This window comes from Belonocnema kinseyi, chromosome 8, assembly GCF_010883055.1.
Source record: "Belonocnema kinseyi isolate 2016_QV_RU_SX_M_011 chromosome 8, B_treatae_v1, whole genome shotgun sequence".
Lineage (NCBI taxonomy): Eukaryota > Metazoa > Arthropoda > Insecta > Hymenoptera > Cynipidae > Belonocnema > Belonocnema kinseyi.
The window spans coordinates 76772522-76789893 of record NC_046664.1 but is presented as its reverse complement, the minus strand read 5'-3'; the positions used below and the strand labels follow the sequence as shown (position 1 = coordinate 76789893).

The 17372-nt window shown below is 24.5% G+C and overlaps 1 protein-coding gene across 1 annotated transcript in view; it reads left to right on the top strand.

Moving 5' to 3' along the window:
- Nucleotides 1–725: 725 nt before the first annotated feature.
- LOC117177801 (acyl-CoA Delta(11) desaturase-like) overlaps nt 726–17372 on the top strand; it is a 144855-nt gene continuing 128208 nt past the window's right edge. The window contains exon 1 of the mRNA XM_033368737.1: nt 726–811. The gene's annotated coding sequence lies outside the window, so the exon portion shown is untranslated. The remainder of the gene's footprint in view (nt 812–17372) is intronic.

The window sequence follows — 17372 nt, the reverse complement described above, 5'->3', positions numbered from 1 at the left end:
TTATAAATAATAAATAAAAACAAATAAAACTGTAATAATATAATCTATAATCAGAATCCATTTATGAAGAAGAAGGGTAGAAAAACTCTCAGTGAATAAACAATTTAAAAAAATTTGTGTTTCTAATTGATGATACAAATCTAGAAGCCAAATCGATTTATGGCGCAAAACAAGTAGAAAACACGGGATCACGTCCAGACTTGAACTTTACAAGACTTTTAACAAATAAATACTTGTTAAAAATGTGTATTTCTGTAGACGATTATTTTTCTCATAAAATCGAAAAACTTGACGCGTGAATGGCTAGAAACTGATGATTACAATCTAGAAGAAAAATCCATTTATAGCGCAAAAAGGGTCGAGATATGACAATCACATCCAAACTTAAACGTTACAAAGCTTTTTAAAAATAAATGGTTTTTCGCCATTATTATTTTTTATTACAAATTATTTGTTTCTTATAATCGAAAAACTATACGCGGGTTTGGCGCGCGATTGATGATTAAAATGTAGAACAAGAATCCATTTACAGCGCAAAAAGGGTAGAAAAATGATTGAAAGACGTCTGAATAAGAAAGGAACCATTTCCTGAGGATATTGAGCCCCCTTCTTTCATATTGTACTAAAAGAGAAGGCTTTGCCCCTCTTCTGTGTTTAAAGGTAGAAGAGTCTATATATTGTCGATGAAGTGTCGGGAAACGTCGCGAAATTTATTTTCTCTCGATACCGCGAGAACGATTGTGCGATAATCGATTACGCGAGTTCAAAAAGTGACGTGCTAATAAAACGTAAAAAACAACCCTTGAGAACGGTAAGTGTGAATCCTCATTGAAAAATTAAACAAAAAATTTATTTCGTATTTTTAAATTAACAATGTTAAAAAATGTTAGCTAGGAAATTAGGCTTATTTATAATGTTTAACTTTGAAGAAAATTGTGACATTGAAATTTGAGAAAATTTTAAAATTATAAACCAGAATTAATTGAAACTGGACCAATTGAAACATTACAAAGGAATTTAATAATTAATTATTTTCTTTAAAAATTTTAATCAATAAAATGTTTAGAGAAGTAATTTCATTTCATGATAAAATTTATTGCGGAATGCTTAGCACTTTTAAAAATATAAGAAATGTGAAATTATACATAGAAATACTCTTGGTATCGGTAAACAAATTGTTCGGTACCGGCAACAAAGAAAATTACCGCTACTAAAAAAATAAGATGGGATGAGTGAAAAATTCAGAAACATAAAATTCCCGATGTTCTAAAATTCCCAACAAAAAAATTATTTGTAACAGAAAATTTCAAAAATTATAAAATTAGCTGAATATAAAAATGTTTAATTGAAAATTTTTCAAATGATAAAATTTCGGAACAGATTATAATATCAGCGAATTAGAAAAATTCCAAATAATAAAATTGGCAACATAAAATTTCCGAATTGTAAAATATTCGACACTGTCGAATTCCCCAACTAGAAAATGAGTGAATTTAAACAATACAAAAATTGTTCCTCAATCAATATTATATATTTATTAAAAATAAAATAACAAAATATTTTGATCGACCAACATCTTTTTAATGTTTAATGGATTGGATTAAAGTACTGTTTACATTTTTCATAACAATAATTAAAAAAATCGAAAAAATATTTTATTTTTGAAAATGTGCATAGTAATTTTTATAAATTATTGCTCTTGTAATAAAAATCTTGTTCTTGTATTGTTCTTTTGCATTAAAAATATTTTTTTTCCAAGTATTGTTATTTCAAGTTAGAAAAATAATTTTGTTTAAATGCATTGAATATGCAAAGAAAACTTTTTTATCAAATATTTAATTATTATTTTTTTAATAATTAAAACTTATTTAAAAAACTGGTTAAAAAATAATATTTTTAATTGTTTAAATTTGATATTTTCAAATTTTTCTATTTTTTATATACTAATTCGGTAATTTTCTTTTAGAAATTTTGGTATCCAGGTATTCTCAAAATCGGTAATACTACTAACTGCCGGGAAGTTCATTATTCAAAAATGTTTCAATTCGAAATTGATATATTAATAATAAAATAAGATTTCTGAATAATTCAAAATTATTTAATTTTTATTTTAAAATATTAATTTGAAGTTTTTAGGATTTCAAAATAAGTCGGAAAAGATTTTGGAAGAATTTGAGACAATTTTTTCATTTTGCTGGATTTAAAATTTTTAGGAAAACTGAATTGCTTAAAAAAAGACTTAGAAGTATAAAAAAAAAGATTCACAGGTAATATTCTTATTGAAGATATATAAAAACGTTTCAAACATAATATAGATTTGTAAACATTACGAAAAAATTTTTTTAAAAAGATTTTTAAAAGGCTTCAAGAGAAACAAAAAATGACTTCAGATTCCTGGGAAAATTTGAAAAGATTTTTTATTTTGAAAAAGGAATTCTACAAGAAAATTAAGAAAAACTTTAAACATTTCAAATGATATCCGTCCTAATATTTATAAAATTAATATAGATTATTTTTAATTCAAAAATTGCAATTACGTAAGAATAGAAATATTTCGGGTGAGTTAAGGAGATATTCAGAGATTTTGAAAACATTCAAAAGTAATCAAAAAATTTAAAGGCATTAAGAATTTGGTTAACAAAATTTAAGTTGTCGGAGATTTTAAACAAAATTAAAGAGTTTAAAATAATTTTTAAAGGTTTCAAGAAATTGTAAAAGATATTTAAACAGATTAAATAATATTAGAAAATATTTCCAAAATCTATGAAAAGAGTATCCGGAAGACTTTCAAAATTTTTTTAAATAATTGAGAAATGAAAAGTATTTCAAATAATAACAAATGATTTTATACAATTGCGGTAAGAAGTGCAAAAGTTTTTAAAAAGAAATTTTTTAATCTAGCAATATTAAAAAATTTAAAAAAAAACGATGAAGTTTAAGAGAGATTTAAAAGTTTCATAAAGATTAAAAAATAATTTAAAACTTGGGAAAATTTGGAAAAATTTTTAACTAAATGTCGATTTTTAAAATTTTCGGTTAAAAAAAGGGTTTAAGGATCATCATTCAGGGTTTAAAGAGAATCAAATTTTTTTTAAAATCCTAGTAAAATTCAAAATGATTTATATTTTATTTTACACGATTAATTTCATGTTTTTAAGACTTCAAAAATTGTCAAAAAAGAATCCGGAAGATTTAATTAAGGAAAACTTTGTTCAATTATTCAAATTTTGTTGAAAAATTAAAAGAAAAATTCGCATTATTTTAAACAATATTCAAAAGGCCTAAGCGTTTCGAAAATATATAGAAATAATGTAAAATTAGAAAAGGTCTGAAATTTTAAAAATGAAATATAGATTTCTTAGAATTTTGGAAAAAATGAAATGGAAAATAAAATTTTCTTAAAAATTGTTTAGAGTAACTTTTTCAAAACATTTATTAGACCTGTCGATATTTCCAAAACGAAGACATTATTATTATACAAATTGTTTTCATGTTTCTCTATTTTCAAATATAAGAAATTGAAATATTTACAAAAATAATATCTGACACGATTAAATTTGCCATACCCGATTGGATAAAATTTTCTTATTTTTTTCAAAAGAAAACCAAATTTTAAAAAGCACATTAAAATTTTTAATTTGATCGATTCTTAGACTACCCTAATATTTGCTACCTAAACATAAAGACTATTAAAATTTCACCGGGTCAAACCATATGCACTTTCTAAATTTTAATTTTAATAAAATTTAATTAATTCAAATAATGCAAATTAATTTCATATCAGTGATAATTAGATGAATCCAGTAATATTTGGTAAAACCCATAAAAAAATTTAAATAATAAATAGATAATTTTATAATAAATCGTTATAAAATATTTATTTTAATAATCACTAAAAGCTTTCCCTAATTTGTCAGATTTGTTATTCCACAAGATGAGTCGCGTCGCTCGACTAAATTTCACGGCAACATAAGTTTTCCTCAAGTTTCATGACATCCAGGATGTAAGTGGATAACTTCAAGGCATAGCTGCCTAATTTCATATGCTCGAAATTACCCGACATATTGAAATGTTTAAAACATTCATGAAAGCAAACTTTCTAGAAAGTTTTCAAACGTTCAATATTTGAAAAGTAGATAATAATAATAATAATAATAATAATAATAATAATAATAATAATAATAATTTTAATTTCTATTTAAAAACATTGGAAATCATACTTCAAAAATATAGATTTCACAAATAAAATAATATTCCGAGATTTTAAGCACACGCTTCAAGCATGTTTTTGAAAATCATTTTTCTAGAATTTAATATTTAAAAAGCAGATAATCTTATATTCAAGGATTGTTTATGGCTTATAAATTACTTCAATGACACATTTAAGAAGTCATTTAAAATTATATTTTAAGAAAATGGATTCCACAACTGCAATTATCAGATATATTCAGAGATTTGAAACACACGCTTAAAGCATGTTTGTTAAGAACATTTTTCTAATATTTATTATTTGAAAACCAGATAATCTTATATTTTACAATTGTTTTTGGGTTATAAATTATTAAAATAATAAAAAATAAAAAATAATAAAAGAATTGAAAATTATATTTCAAGAACATAGATTCCATAATGACAATTACCTGAAATATTCCAAGACTGGAAACACACGCTTCAAGCGTGTTTTTTTAAAAACACTCTTTTATCATTTAATATATGAAAAACAGATAATCTTCTGTTTGCGATTTTTCAGAATTATCAATTACTTTCATTAAAAATAATAATGTGATTCAGAATTCCGTTTCGAATGCATAGATTCTACGATTGTAATTACCTTACTTATTCGATTTTAACATTTAATACTTGAAAAGTAAATATTATTATATTTTAGACTCGTTTTTGGGCTATGAATGACTTAAATAATAAAACAATGAAAAAAAATCATTAGAAATCATATTTCAAAAACATAGATTCCACAATTCTAATTACCAGAAATAGTCCGTGATTTAAAGCACATGCTTAAAGCATTTTTTTAAACACTTATCTAGTAGTGAATATTTAAAAAGAAGGTAATCCTATATTTAAGGATTCTTTATGGGTCATAAATTACTTCAATGAAAAATTGAAGAAATCATTAGAAATTACATTCGAAGAAAATGGATTTCACGAATGCAATTACCAGACATATTCCGAGATTTGAAATACAGGCTTAAAGCATTTTTTAATAACTTTTTTCTAACACTTATTATTTGGAAAACAGTTAATATTATATTTTAGAATTTTTATGGGTTGTAAATGATTCCAATCATAAAAAATTAAAAATTAACAAATAATTAAACATTATATTTAAAGAACATAGATTCCACAATTGCAATTACCTAAAATATTCCAAGATTATAAACGCACGCTTAAAGCGTGTTTAAAGAAAATTTCTATAATTAGTATATCAAAAGCAAATAATATTCTATTTCAGATTTGTAAGGATTATCAATTAGTTTAATTAAAAATAATAATGTGATTCAAAATTACTCTTCAAGTGCAAAGATTTTACTATTGCAATTACCTGAAAAATTCAATTTTTACATTTAATACTTAAAAAGTAGATTATACTATATTTTAGTCTTGCTTTTGGTTTATGAATTACTTTTTATTACTTTTACTGCAATTACCTGACATATTCCGAGATTTGAAACACACGCTTAAAGCTTTTTTTTCCTTAATTTTTCTAACCTTTATTATTTGAAAAACAGAAAATTTTATATTTTATAATTGTTTTGAATTATAAATGATTCCAATCATAAAAATAAAATGTTAAAAAATTGAAAATTAAAAAATAATAAAAAATAATATATTGAGAACATAGATTCCACAAATACAATTACCAGAAATATTCCGTGATTTAAAGCACACGCTTAAAGCATTTTTGAAAACACTTTTCTAGAAGTGAATATTTAAGAAGCAAATAATCCTATATTTCAGTATTGTTTTTGGGTTATAAATTACTTTACTAAAACATTTAAAAATCCATTCAAAATTACATTAGAAAAAATGGATTCTGCAACTGCAATTGTACCAGACATATTCCGAGAAACGAAAAAAAAAAACACACGCTTAAAGCATGTTTTTAAATACGTATTTCTAACATTTATTGTTTCAAAAGCAGATAATCTTAAGTTTAAAAATTGCTTTTGGATTATAAATTTCTTTGATACAAAATAATAAAATTATTAAAAATGATATGTTCAGCATATATATTCTATACTTGGAATTACCAGACATATTCCGAGATTCGAAAAACACGCTTAAAGCATGTTTTTAAAAACATTTTTCTAAAATTTATTATCTTAGAAGAAGATAATCTTGTATTTTAGAATTGTTTTTTGTTTATAAAATACTTCAATAAAAAATTATAGAAAATATAAAAATTGGAAATTATATTTCAAGAACATATATTCCACAATTTCAATTACCTGATATATTCCAAGATTTGCAACACACGCTTAAGACATACTTTTTTAATACACTTTTCGACAATGTCATACTTGAAAAGCTGATAATCTTATTTTGTTCAGGTTTTAAATTACTTCAATGATAGACATTTTAAAAGAATCATTTAACATTATATTTCAAGGATAAAGATTCCACAATTTCAATTGCCTGACATATTCAAAAACTTGAAACACATGCTTAATGCATGTTAAAAAAACATTTTCTGAAATTTAATTTTTTAAAAGCAGAAAATCTTATATTTTAGAATTTTTTTGGTTATAAAATACTTCAGTAACAAAAATCATTTATATTTAAATTTAAGAAACATAATCATGTAACATCGTGACCCTGAAATCCTTGAAAAAAGTTTTAAAAGATTTTTGATGATATAAGATACGTAAAATAAAAAAGGCATTTACAAAAAAGTTCACTTTCAACCAAATATTTGAATTTTTAACGAACAAAAAAGATCAACCTTCAACAAAACGTAATAGTTGACGTTTTAATCAAAAACTGGTAATTCCTTATAAAAACATAAATTCTGAAACAAAATGCTTAAAACATCAACCAGAACAGATTAATTTTTAATTAAAACACTGAATTACAAAAAAATTATAGGAAAAGAATAACTTTCAATACAAATTAAAATGTTAAATAACGACTTGTTTTCAAGATAATTTATTTGTAAGCTTATATAAATCGTAGGTTTTCTTTGAAAAGTTCAAATAGAATTTTGCAAATTTCAGATTTGCCAAAAAATTATCTAAAACTTTATTTTTTATTTCACGGGATTTTACAAAATTTTAGAGAACAATGGGGTAAGTTAAATATATATTTAAGATCTGTAGATATTCAGAAGAAATAAAAAGGTAATTCCCAGGTTATTTTTTGAAAATTTTGGAAACCTTTTGAAAATTTTAGTCATGAAATTTTTTAATATAGTTTAAATTCTTATATTTGAAAAAATTTTCAAAATTAAAAAATTGCCTTAAAATCTGTCAGATTATACTTTGCAAATTTTCGAAATATTTTAAATATCTTAGGAAAATTATTTTATTCTTTTAAAACCTTTCTAAATTTCTAATTTTTTAGAAATCTTGGTAGAAATCTAAATTCTGTTTAAAATTGGTAAAACTATTTTTAAGTGAAAAATTATCTTTGTACCTATTAAAAACTTCTAAAGACTCTGAAACTTACTGGAATTCTTTCTAGAATCTAATCTTGCAAAATTGGAAAATTTCGCTTCAAAATCTTCTAGCTTCTTTTTCAACATTTCAGGAAATGATTGAAAGTTAAAAAAAATTTTCTTCAATTGTTTCTGTAAATTCATTTTTTAAATTATTAAAATCATTCCAATTAATAATTAATAAATTATTATCAAATATAAAAATATATAATTAATTGTTGACTATAAAAATAGGAAATAATCAGTAACGTGATAAAAACTGTCTAGAAATTTCGCTGAAGGTTACATTTCTCACAGAGTGTAGTGAACTGGTAATATAAATATTTACATAATAATAAAAAATTATTTTCTTATTTTAGAATTTAATTAATAAAAGCCGTAAATATACTATTTGAAAATATTTTAAAATGACGATAAAATTAAGGGTGTCACGGTATAACTATTTAAGCGCCATTTTATTCAAAACACGTTTAATTGGCTAACAAATTATAATAATGTGTGATTTTTTTTCGTCATATAGTTTAATTTAATTTAATTTTTTTATATCAATTATATAACTTTTAATAGTTTATTCATACTACTTCAATATTTTGTTTCATACAAAAATGTTAAAATAATTGCTTTAATGTTAAATTAATTGCATAAAATATTAAAAAATAATTTTCTTTTCCGTAAAAATTCATCTATTAGTTTTTAGATCATTAGTTTCTAAATTTATTTTATGATAAAATAACGTGTTTGAATGTTTTGAAAAATTGTAATTGTAATTGTAAAAAAATATATATTACGTATTAATTAAATTATGTAAAAATCGATTTTATATATACAATTTTCAAATGTTTTTTGCTCATCTGAAAATTTTTTTCTTGGCACTTACTATCTTGATAAAAAGTTAACTTAAATAATGAGGTCAGATAAAGTCAACTATAATTTATTGTTTTGGTTTTGTGGGAAGAAAGCCATATTTTCAATCAGTATGATGGTAACTTGGTAAACCGCAAAATAAAAAGTTTATAACTACATTGACCTGGCTTACCTTGAAAAAAAAGATGCGAAGCAAATTTCTCTACATCAAAGAAAAATAGTAATGGCTCTCAGAAAACTAAAAGTTTCTTTGATTCAAAGAGATTTCTTTTGAATTAAATAAATTTCATTACTTTTAAGAAATTCAAAAAAAATATTATTTGATATGATTTTTTTTATATTATTTGATATTTTTTGTTTCAGGTTACATTAATATATATTTTATAATGTAATATTTTCGATAAACAGGAAAAATATAAAATAACTATTTAAAAAAATGTTGTTTGATATTTTTTGTTTAGGGTTATATAAATATATACTTTATGAGATTCTTTAGAAAAGTCTAAAAGATTTTCTAATATTTCAGATAAGCCAAATTAAACATTCAACAAAAAAATTAATTTTCAACAAAATAAATACATTTTTTACAATAAAAAAAAGATAAAATTTTAACAAAGTAATTCAACTTTTAACCAAGTAGCTGAATTTTTAACTAAAAAGATGAATTCTCATCGATCAATGAACTTGAATCCTTAAACAAAATATATTAACTTTTAACCAAGAAAATTATTTTTATACAAAAATGATTAATTTTTAACAAAATACACTAATTTTTAATGAAATAGTTTATTTAACAAATAACATGAATTTTGAACAAAAATGATGAATCTTCAACCAGAAAAGTGAATTCTTACAAAACAGTTCAAGTTCTAACGAATTAGCTTAATATTCAATAAGAAATGAATTCTCAACGAAAAATGTACGTGTTAATATTTCTATAAAAAGTTGGATTTCTAATTAAAAATAGTTAAATTCATTGAAAAAGGCCAATTTTTAACAAAATAGTTGACTTTTCAACCGAAATCAATATTTTTGTAGTGCACTGTTTAGTTTTTAACAAAGTTGATTAATTTTAAAACAAATAGATGAATTTTTAAATTAAAAAAATGTTCAACCAAAAATGAAATAGTTACTTTTTCCATGTAAAAATTATTTTTTAGAAAAAAAAACTTATTTCTAACAATACAGTTAAGCTTTCGACCAATAAGATGAATTTTCAACTAAAATGATCAATATTTATTTGTCGTAGTTCAATTTTCACCCAAGAAACAATGATTTTTCACCGAAAAATTAAAAAAAAATTTAACTAAAGAGAAGAATTTTTAATTAAAATCATACATCGTTAACAAGAAAAAACGAATTTAAAAAAATCAATTTTCAACTAAGTGGATAAATTTTTACCCATAAAAAAATATGAATTTTTAATAAACCAAAATAATTTTTTACCGAAAAGGATGAATTTTTAAACAAAATTCATAAAATTTTAACAAAATAGTTGTTTTCAAACAAAAAGATGAACTTTGAACAAACAAGTTAAATTTCCAACCAAAACATTTTCGACAAAAATCAAGAATCAGCAACCAGAAAAAAGAATTTTAAAGAAAATAGTTCAACTTTCTACTAAGTAGTTCAATTTTTAACTAAACAAATGATGAGAATGTAAAAAAGGTACATTTTGAACAAAACACGCAAAAAAATCAAATAAAAAATATGAATTTTGTAAAAAAAAATGGTGAAGTTAAATTTTTGTTAAAATAAATTAATTTTTATCGGAAAAAAAAACAAATACTCAATGCAATAGTTCAAAATTGTTTGAAATAGGTATTATAATTACTATTTTTACGTGGATTACCCTGGATTACAATTTAATCACTTGGATCAGCTGGATGGCAAGTGGATTACTTTAGATTTTAAGAGGATTGCTCAAAATTAGAACTGAATTGTCCTGGATTACAAATGGATTATATAGGATTGCCCCTCGGGAAATAAATTTATTCGAAAAAGAAAAACTCAGTCAAATCAGGCAGCAAGCGCCAATTAAAAAGGGTTTCGTAGCCTATTAAGGCGTTAATTGCTTCTTTTACTACCCAAACACTCAGTATCTATACCTCTCTCCCCAATATCCCCTGTTCGAATTCCCATAATTTATTCTGAGTCCCTTCCCCTCACCTTTCCTCACTCTATACACTTCACCTCTGCCCTCGCACAATTCCTTCTTGGCACTTCATTTTAACCCTTTCTTAGTCAGCCTCACTTTCCCTACATAGCCTTTCTAATTTCCATTGATTGTCCTATTTTCTTTTTTCCTACTTCCTATCATTCATCGCCCTTATCCAATTCCACTATTTTCCCTCCCACGACTGCCCATAATTTTCAAACTCTCTCTTCCCCTACCGAACTTCTATCACTCAAAATACTTACCTTATGGGAGGGGTTTCTTCACTCCTCCTCACTTCATCTACTCCCCCTTCCCATATATCCCCTCCCTAACTTCCATCACTTAACCTACTTATATGATCGGTGGGGTCCTAACCCTACTTACCCCCACTTTCCTACAACACCTTTCATCACTTTATCTACTATCCTTCTCCTCTTTCCCTTACTCCTACCATCTTTCCCCTCTTATCGTTTCTTCTACTACAGAATTCACTACCTAGTGCTCACCCCTTAACATCCCATCCCCTAATTCCTATCACTTATGCTTTTTTCGTCTCATCACCTTTCCTCACTCTATATACTTCACTTCTCTTCTTTTACAATTCCCTTCATGCACATACAACCAAAATTATTTTTCATTTAGCCTCAATTCTCCTACTGACGCTCTATAATTTCATTTACTCGTCCTACTATCTTTCCTCTCACTTCTGATACTTTATCGCCCCTCCACCAATTATAATAATTCCCTTCCCTCCGATAACGATAGTTCTTAGAACCTCACTTCACCCATATATCTTACATCACTCAATCTTCTTTTGTAATGAAGGGGGTCCCACCTCTACTCGTCTTTCCCAACTTTACCTCCCCTCACTTCCCCTCTTGGGGAAAAAGTTTAATAGAAGAAAATCCGACTCGAGCTATAAAGATTTCTGCCACGTATAATAAAGCCCTGAAAACAAAAATGATCTCATTTGCCCGTAAATTAATTTCGGCATTAAAATTCTTCTGTGGAGGGGCTGACAGGCTCTGGAAATATTTTAAGGAGCAAAAAAAGGATAATTATTATGATGTGTGAAAAACATTAAATATATAAAAGAAACATAAAGCAACGAGAATTACCACCGAATATAACGCAACGTTAGCTGGTACCGAGTTTAATCGAGCGATCAGCCAATCTATTCTTAACGACCTGTAGGCGGATATAACGCACACCATAGAATAAAAGTCTGCATTTTTCTTCCGTTTTCTATGACGATCATAATGAGGACTTAAAATTACCGCTATCTTGTTAAAAATTACGAGAAGTTTATCTCTTCAGGTTACTCGCTTTATCTTTCCTTAAAGAAAAGTATTCATTTAGAAAAAATCGATTTTGGAACTTGTTCCTGATTCCAAAAACTGGCACAAGCGCTAGTCAAAATTACCTCCCACTTCGTGATTTTTATTCTCTACTCCCACTAAATTACCAAACATCCCCTTACAATTAACTTCGCTCTGCCTTACCCAACTTCTTCCTCCTCTACTTCCCCCTCTTCTAGCTATTCCAACTAACACTCACTTTCCTCTACTTCCCCTACTTCCCCTACTTCTCCTACTTTTCTTTTTTAACCGTAACTTTTCTTCACATACTCACCCTCATCTCTAATAATTTCTCCTACTTCCCCTTACTTGCCCTACTTTCCCACCCCTCACTTGCCATATTTTTTCACGCCTTTTTTTCTTCATTTTCCCCACTTCCGCGTTCCTGCCTCCTACACTAATCCCCCCCCCCCGTTACAACAAACCCTCCTCTCTTTTCACTGTACTTCCCCTAAATTTACCCATCCCTCACTTCCCCCACTACAAGTGCAACGAAATACCAAAACACTTTTCCTAGGATTTTGTTAAAATAGGAGAGGGGGAAGTGGGGGTTCTAAGAATGTTACGAATAAAAATGTTAAGAATAAAAACAATTGCCTACAATTCCTAGGAAAGTTTTAAGTGATTTTTATTTCCATTTATTTATTTTAGGAGAATTTTAGAAGGGATTTTAAAACGTATAAATAGATTTGAAAAATAGTTAAAAGAGAGTCTCCTAAATCTTAGGGGAATTTTTAAATTTTGTAGCATCGTTTAAAAATTTGAAGAAAAATCATAATCATTTTGAATTATATTCAGAAAAAATAATTTAACATTTCAAATGATTTTAAAATATTAATAACAAAATGCAGATTTTTCAAGATTTCTTAATCAGTTTTTAAAGCTTTTTAAGGACTTCGAAAATTTAAGTATCGAAAAAAAGTTTTAAAAAATGTTCAAAAATTTCAAAAGGTTTTCAAAAAAAGGCGACTGAAAAATCCAGAAAAATAAAAAATACGAGAAAGAAAATACTAGAAATGAAAAATTCACGAACTCCCAAAATTTTCGACAAGAGATTATTTTTAATTAATTCTTTTCCTTTATTGCCTGAAAACGCTTTCTTCTTTTAACATTCAACTCTTTTTGTTTAAATTTCAACCATTTGGTTGAAAGTTGAAATTATTTATTAAAAATGCAGTTTCTGGGTTCAAGAATAATAATTTTAGTTAAAAATTAATTTTCGGTTGAAAAATTAACTTTTTTGTCGAAAATTCCAATTTCTGGATGAACATATATGGATTTTGTTGATTTTTTAAAAAGAAAATTCTTTTCTTTGCTACAAAATTTAACTTCATTCATGTATATTTGAAGGTTAATCTTTTTTAAATGGAAAATGGACTATTTAGTTAAAAATGTATCGATTTTCATTAAAATACGTATTTTTTAAAAGAAAATCAATCTTCTGGGCTGGAAATTTATCTTGTAGGCAATGTGGTTCAAAATTAATTTTTTTCAGTTGAAGATTCATTGCTTTAGTTTAGAATTATTTTTTTTTTATTACAAATTTAACTTTTCGATTCAAAATTCATCATTTTGGGCAAGAAATTCATTTTTTTTTAAATTGATTATTTTACTTAAAAATTTAACTATTTGTTTGCTAATTAATTATTTTTGTTGTAAATTCCTTTTTGTTTTAAATAACTTTTTAATTATATATATTTTTTTTGTTTGGAAATTCATTTTTTTAAATGAAAATTAACCTATTCCGTTTTTGATTGAAAAATTTATCTCTTTTCATTAAAAATTGAACTACATATTTAGTTTAGAATTTATAACTTTAGTTACAAATTCATTTGTCTGGTTAAAAATTTTAAGTTTTTGAGAAAATCTTTTTTTTTCTTTGGAGACTGCATAATTTGTTTGACTAAAAAATAATTTTCACTATTGTTTGTTAAAAAATCATCTCTTCTTCCTCAAAATTTAACTATTTGGTTTCATACTAATAAATTCAGCTGGAAATTCATTTTTTGGTTAAAAAATTTATCTTTTTTCATAAAATACATTGTTTTTGTTGGAAATTCATTTTTTTAAATGAAAATTTGACTATTCCGTTTCTCAATCAAATTTGACCTTTTTAAGTAGAAATTTTAATTGTTTAATTAAAATTTAATGTAATTTTTGAAAATTTAACTTTTCGAATAAAACATAATATTCTAAGTTGGAATTTCATATGGCTGTTTAAAAATTTATTGATTTGGTTAATATGTCAACTATTCTGTTGGAGATTAATTTATTTTTTGAAAATCCATTATTTTTTGTGGAAATTAATTTTACAACTGAAAAATTGCGAAGGTCCTTTCATATAAGATTTTTCCAATGATTATCTTAGTGTGAAATCGATTGAAATTTGAAAACCAAAAACAAACAAATTTATTGTACCCTTTTCCAAAAATGTGGATTTTTATATTTAATGGAAAAATATGTATCTATTTAGAAAAAATCTAAAAGTAATCATTTTTACTGAGAATGGTCTTAGAAGAAAAAGTTATACATTTCGAATCACAAAAAATGTTACAGAAGTTATTAGATTTATGAAGTTATTTTTTTTAGATAAAATTTATGAATGTTTAAAACTTCAGTCTACCATGTTATTGATGCACTTTTTATAACGAATAAGAAACTGTTCAAACTCAAAAAGAAAAAATTCTTTAGTACTGTGATTATTATTATTTTTTTCGGTTTTGATGTATTTTCTTGTTTTTGAAATTTTGAAGAAAAAAAACCAAAAGAGTTCAAGAAAAAGAACATCGACGTAGATTATGCTTGGGTTTGAAAGTATTATAGAGAATTTCATATATCTCTATCTATCGTATGGAAACAAATTTTTTCATTGGATTTGAACGATTTCATATTATTATTAAAAATTACTCTTAATAAAATCGTAAATTGAAGTTGCACATAAATATTATTTTATAAAATGTTACTACAATTAAAACTTTTTTTAAATTTCTTGTTTTCAAAAATGTATGAGTTTGTCGACTAATTCTATATGCAAAAATCTCGCAATTAAACTTATTTCAAGCTTAAAAAATTAATTTTCCTCTTCCTAATTCGAAAAGATAATTGTTTGAAAATTCAGAAAGTCTTAAAATATATAAAAATGTATATATTGTCACAAGAAGCAAAAATAAAAATAAAAAAAGTATTTTTTAGATTTAATGATTAAGTAATTCATTAAAAATAAAAGACGGAGAGAATTAAATTTACTGTAATTAAATTTTTCAACTGTATTCATTTTACTTTTACGTTTTCCTCTATCTCTTTTCTCTTTTTTTTTAGAAAGCTTCCCGTTGCGCAAACTGAAAAGCAAATATTAATAAAATCACAATTTGCGTGTTGTATGCAAATGCAAGATATGATAATTAAACATTTTGTCGTACTCGTAAATCTGTCACTGACTAGAAAGTTGCAAAATTTGTTTAGAAAATAAAAAAAAAAGATTTTTCAGGCTGGTTAAAAAAATCGAAAGGTTTAACAATCCTGCTAAGTTTGCTTGCAAATATTAGTCTACTGCACACATATAATCCTCTTGATTCCTACCTACGCAATGGGCATAATACTACTTATCTATAGTATAAGACTTAAAATATTTCTAAACATATTTGAAAAATAATTATAATCATTTTATTTATATTTTCTACAATGTTTAATTATTTAATAATATTTTCTTTTATTTAATAACAATTATTTTTGTAGATGCAAACTACATCACATTTTTTATTCGAAATCCTGATTTATTGAAATAATAAATCTTCCCTTTTTCCAAATAAAAACATAATTTAACATTTAATAAATATTTAAAAAATAATAATTTATTTGCATTGAACAATCATTAGGCACAGTAGTTAACATTTGAAGCAAAAGAGAGGAAGTTGCAAGAAAGCAGTTACATTTCTTATGAAATGGTTCCATTTTCAACCCGCTGACACATTTTTTAGAAATAATTAGAATCTTCAACAAAAAAATTCAATAAAAGCAAAAAACAAAAGTTTAACAAAAAAGTAATCAATTTTCAATTAAGAAGGATAAATTCTAAATAAAAGAAACATAAATTTTCTACCTTAAACGATGAATTTTTAATAAAAAAAAAAACGAATTTAAAATACATTTTGTATTTTCAATAAATAAATATTAGTTAAACAAAAATATGTATTTTCCAATCGAACAGGCCAATTTTCAAACTACAAAGATGAAATTTCCGCTAAATTGCTGAATTAGAAAAAACTTCAACCAAAAATAGATGCATTTTCAATTAAATACTGAATTTTTCAAGGCAAAAAGACAATTTTCTAGTAAACAATTGGATGAACCTTCAACAAATAAGATTAATGTTATATCAAAAAGACGAATTTTGAAACAGAAAATATACATTTTTAACCAACAATGAAATAGTTACATATTCAGTGAACGAAAGTAATTCTAAATTACAAAAAAAAAAACAACAACAACACACTTTTACAAAAATAGTTAAAATTTTGACCAAAAAAGGTAACTTTTTGTCTCGAAATGGAACAGTTAAATTTTAAGTTAAAAAAATGTTAACACAGCAGTGCAACTTTAAACCTGTTAGTTTAATTTTTCACTAACTAAGATGAATTGTAAATTAAAAATGAAATAGATGTTTCCGACTAAAAATTTTTTGATTTCAATGCAAAAACTTTTTATTTTAACGAAAAAATAAGAATTTTAAATAAAATAGTTGAATCCTCAGCAAAAATAGATAAATTTAAATTTAAACAGTTGCGTTTTTAACTAAAAATGATGCATTCTTTCAACCAAAATGAATAGTCTAAAAAAAAAAGAATTTTTCAATAAAAAGTTAAATTTTTAACTAGAAAAAATCAATTATCACTGAAATAAATTTGCCACAAATTAGTTCAATTTCTAGCAATTAGATGAACTTTAAACTAAAAACCTGAAACTGTAAAAACAAAGAAAATTTAATTTTAAATAAAGCAGTCGAACTTTTAATAAAAAAATATGAATTCTCAACGAGAACCCAAAAGACCAATTTTCTTCGTGAAAAAATTACTTTTTACAGATCGGTTGGATTTTTCAACCCAATAATTAAATTTTCAAGTAGAGCAGACTAATTTTTATTTGGAAATATTTTTTAAAACGAATTTTCCAAAAATTATTTAAATTTCCAACCAAAGAACGGAATTTTCAACATAAATTTATATTGTAAAATGATTTGATGAAACAAATCAATCCTTTCTTCGACCGTTGATATTTATTGATTTCAAATCGTAGATTTCAAATTCTTTATGTCTTACGGTCC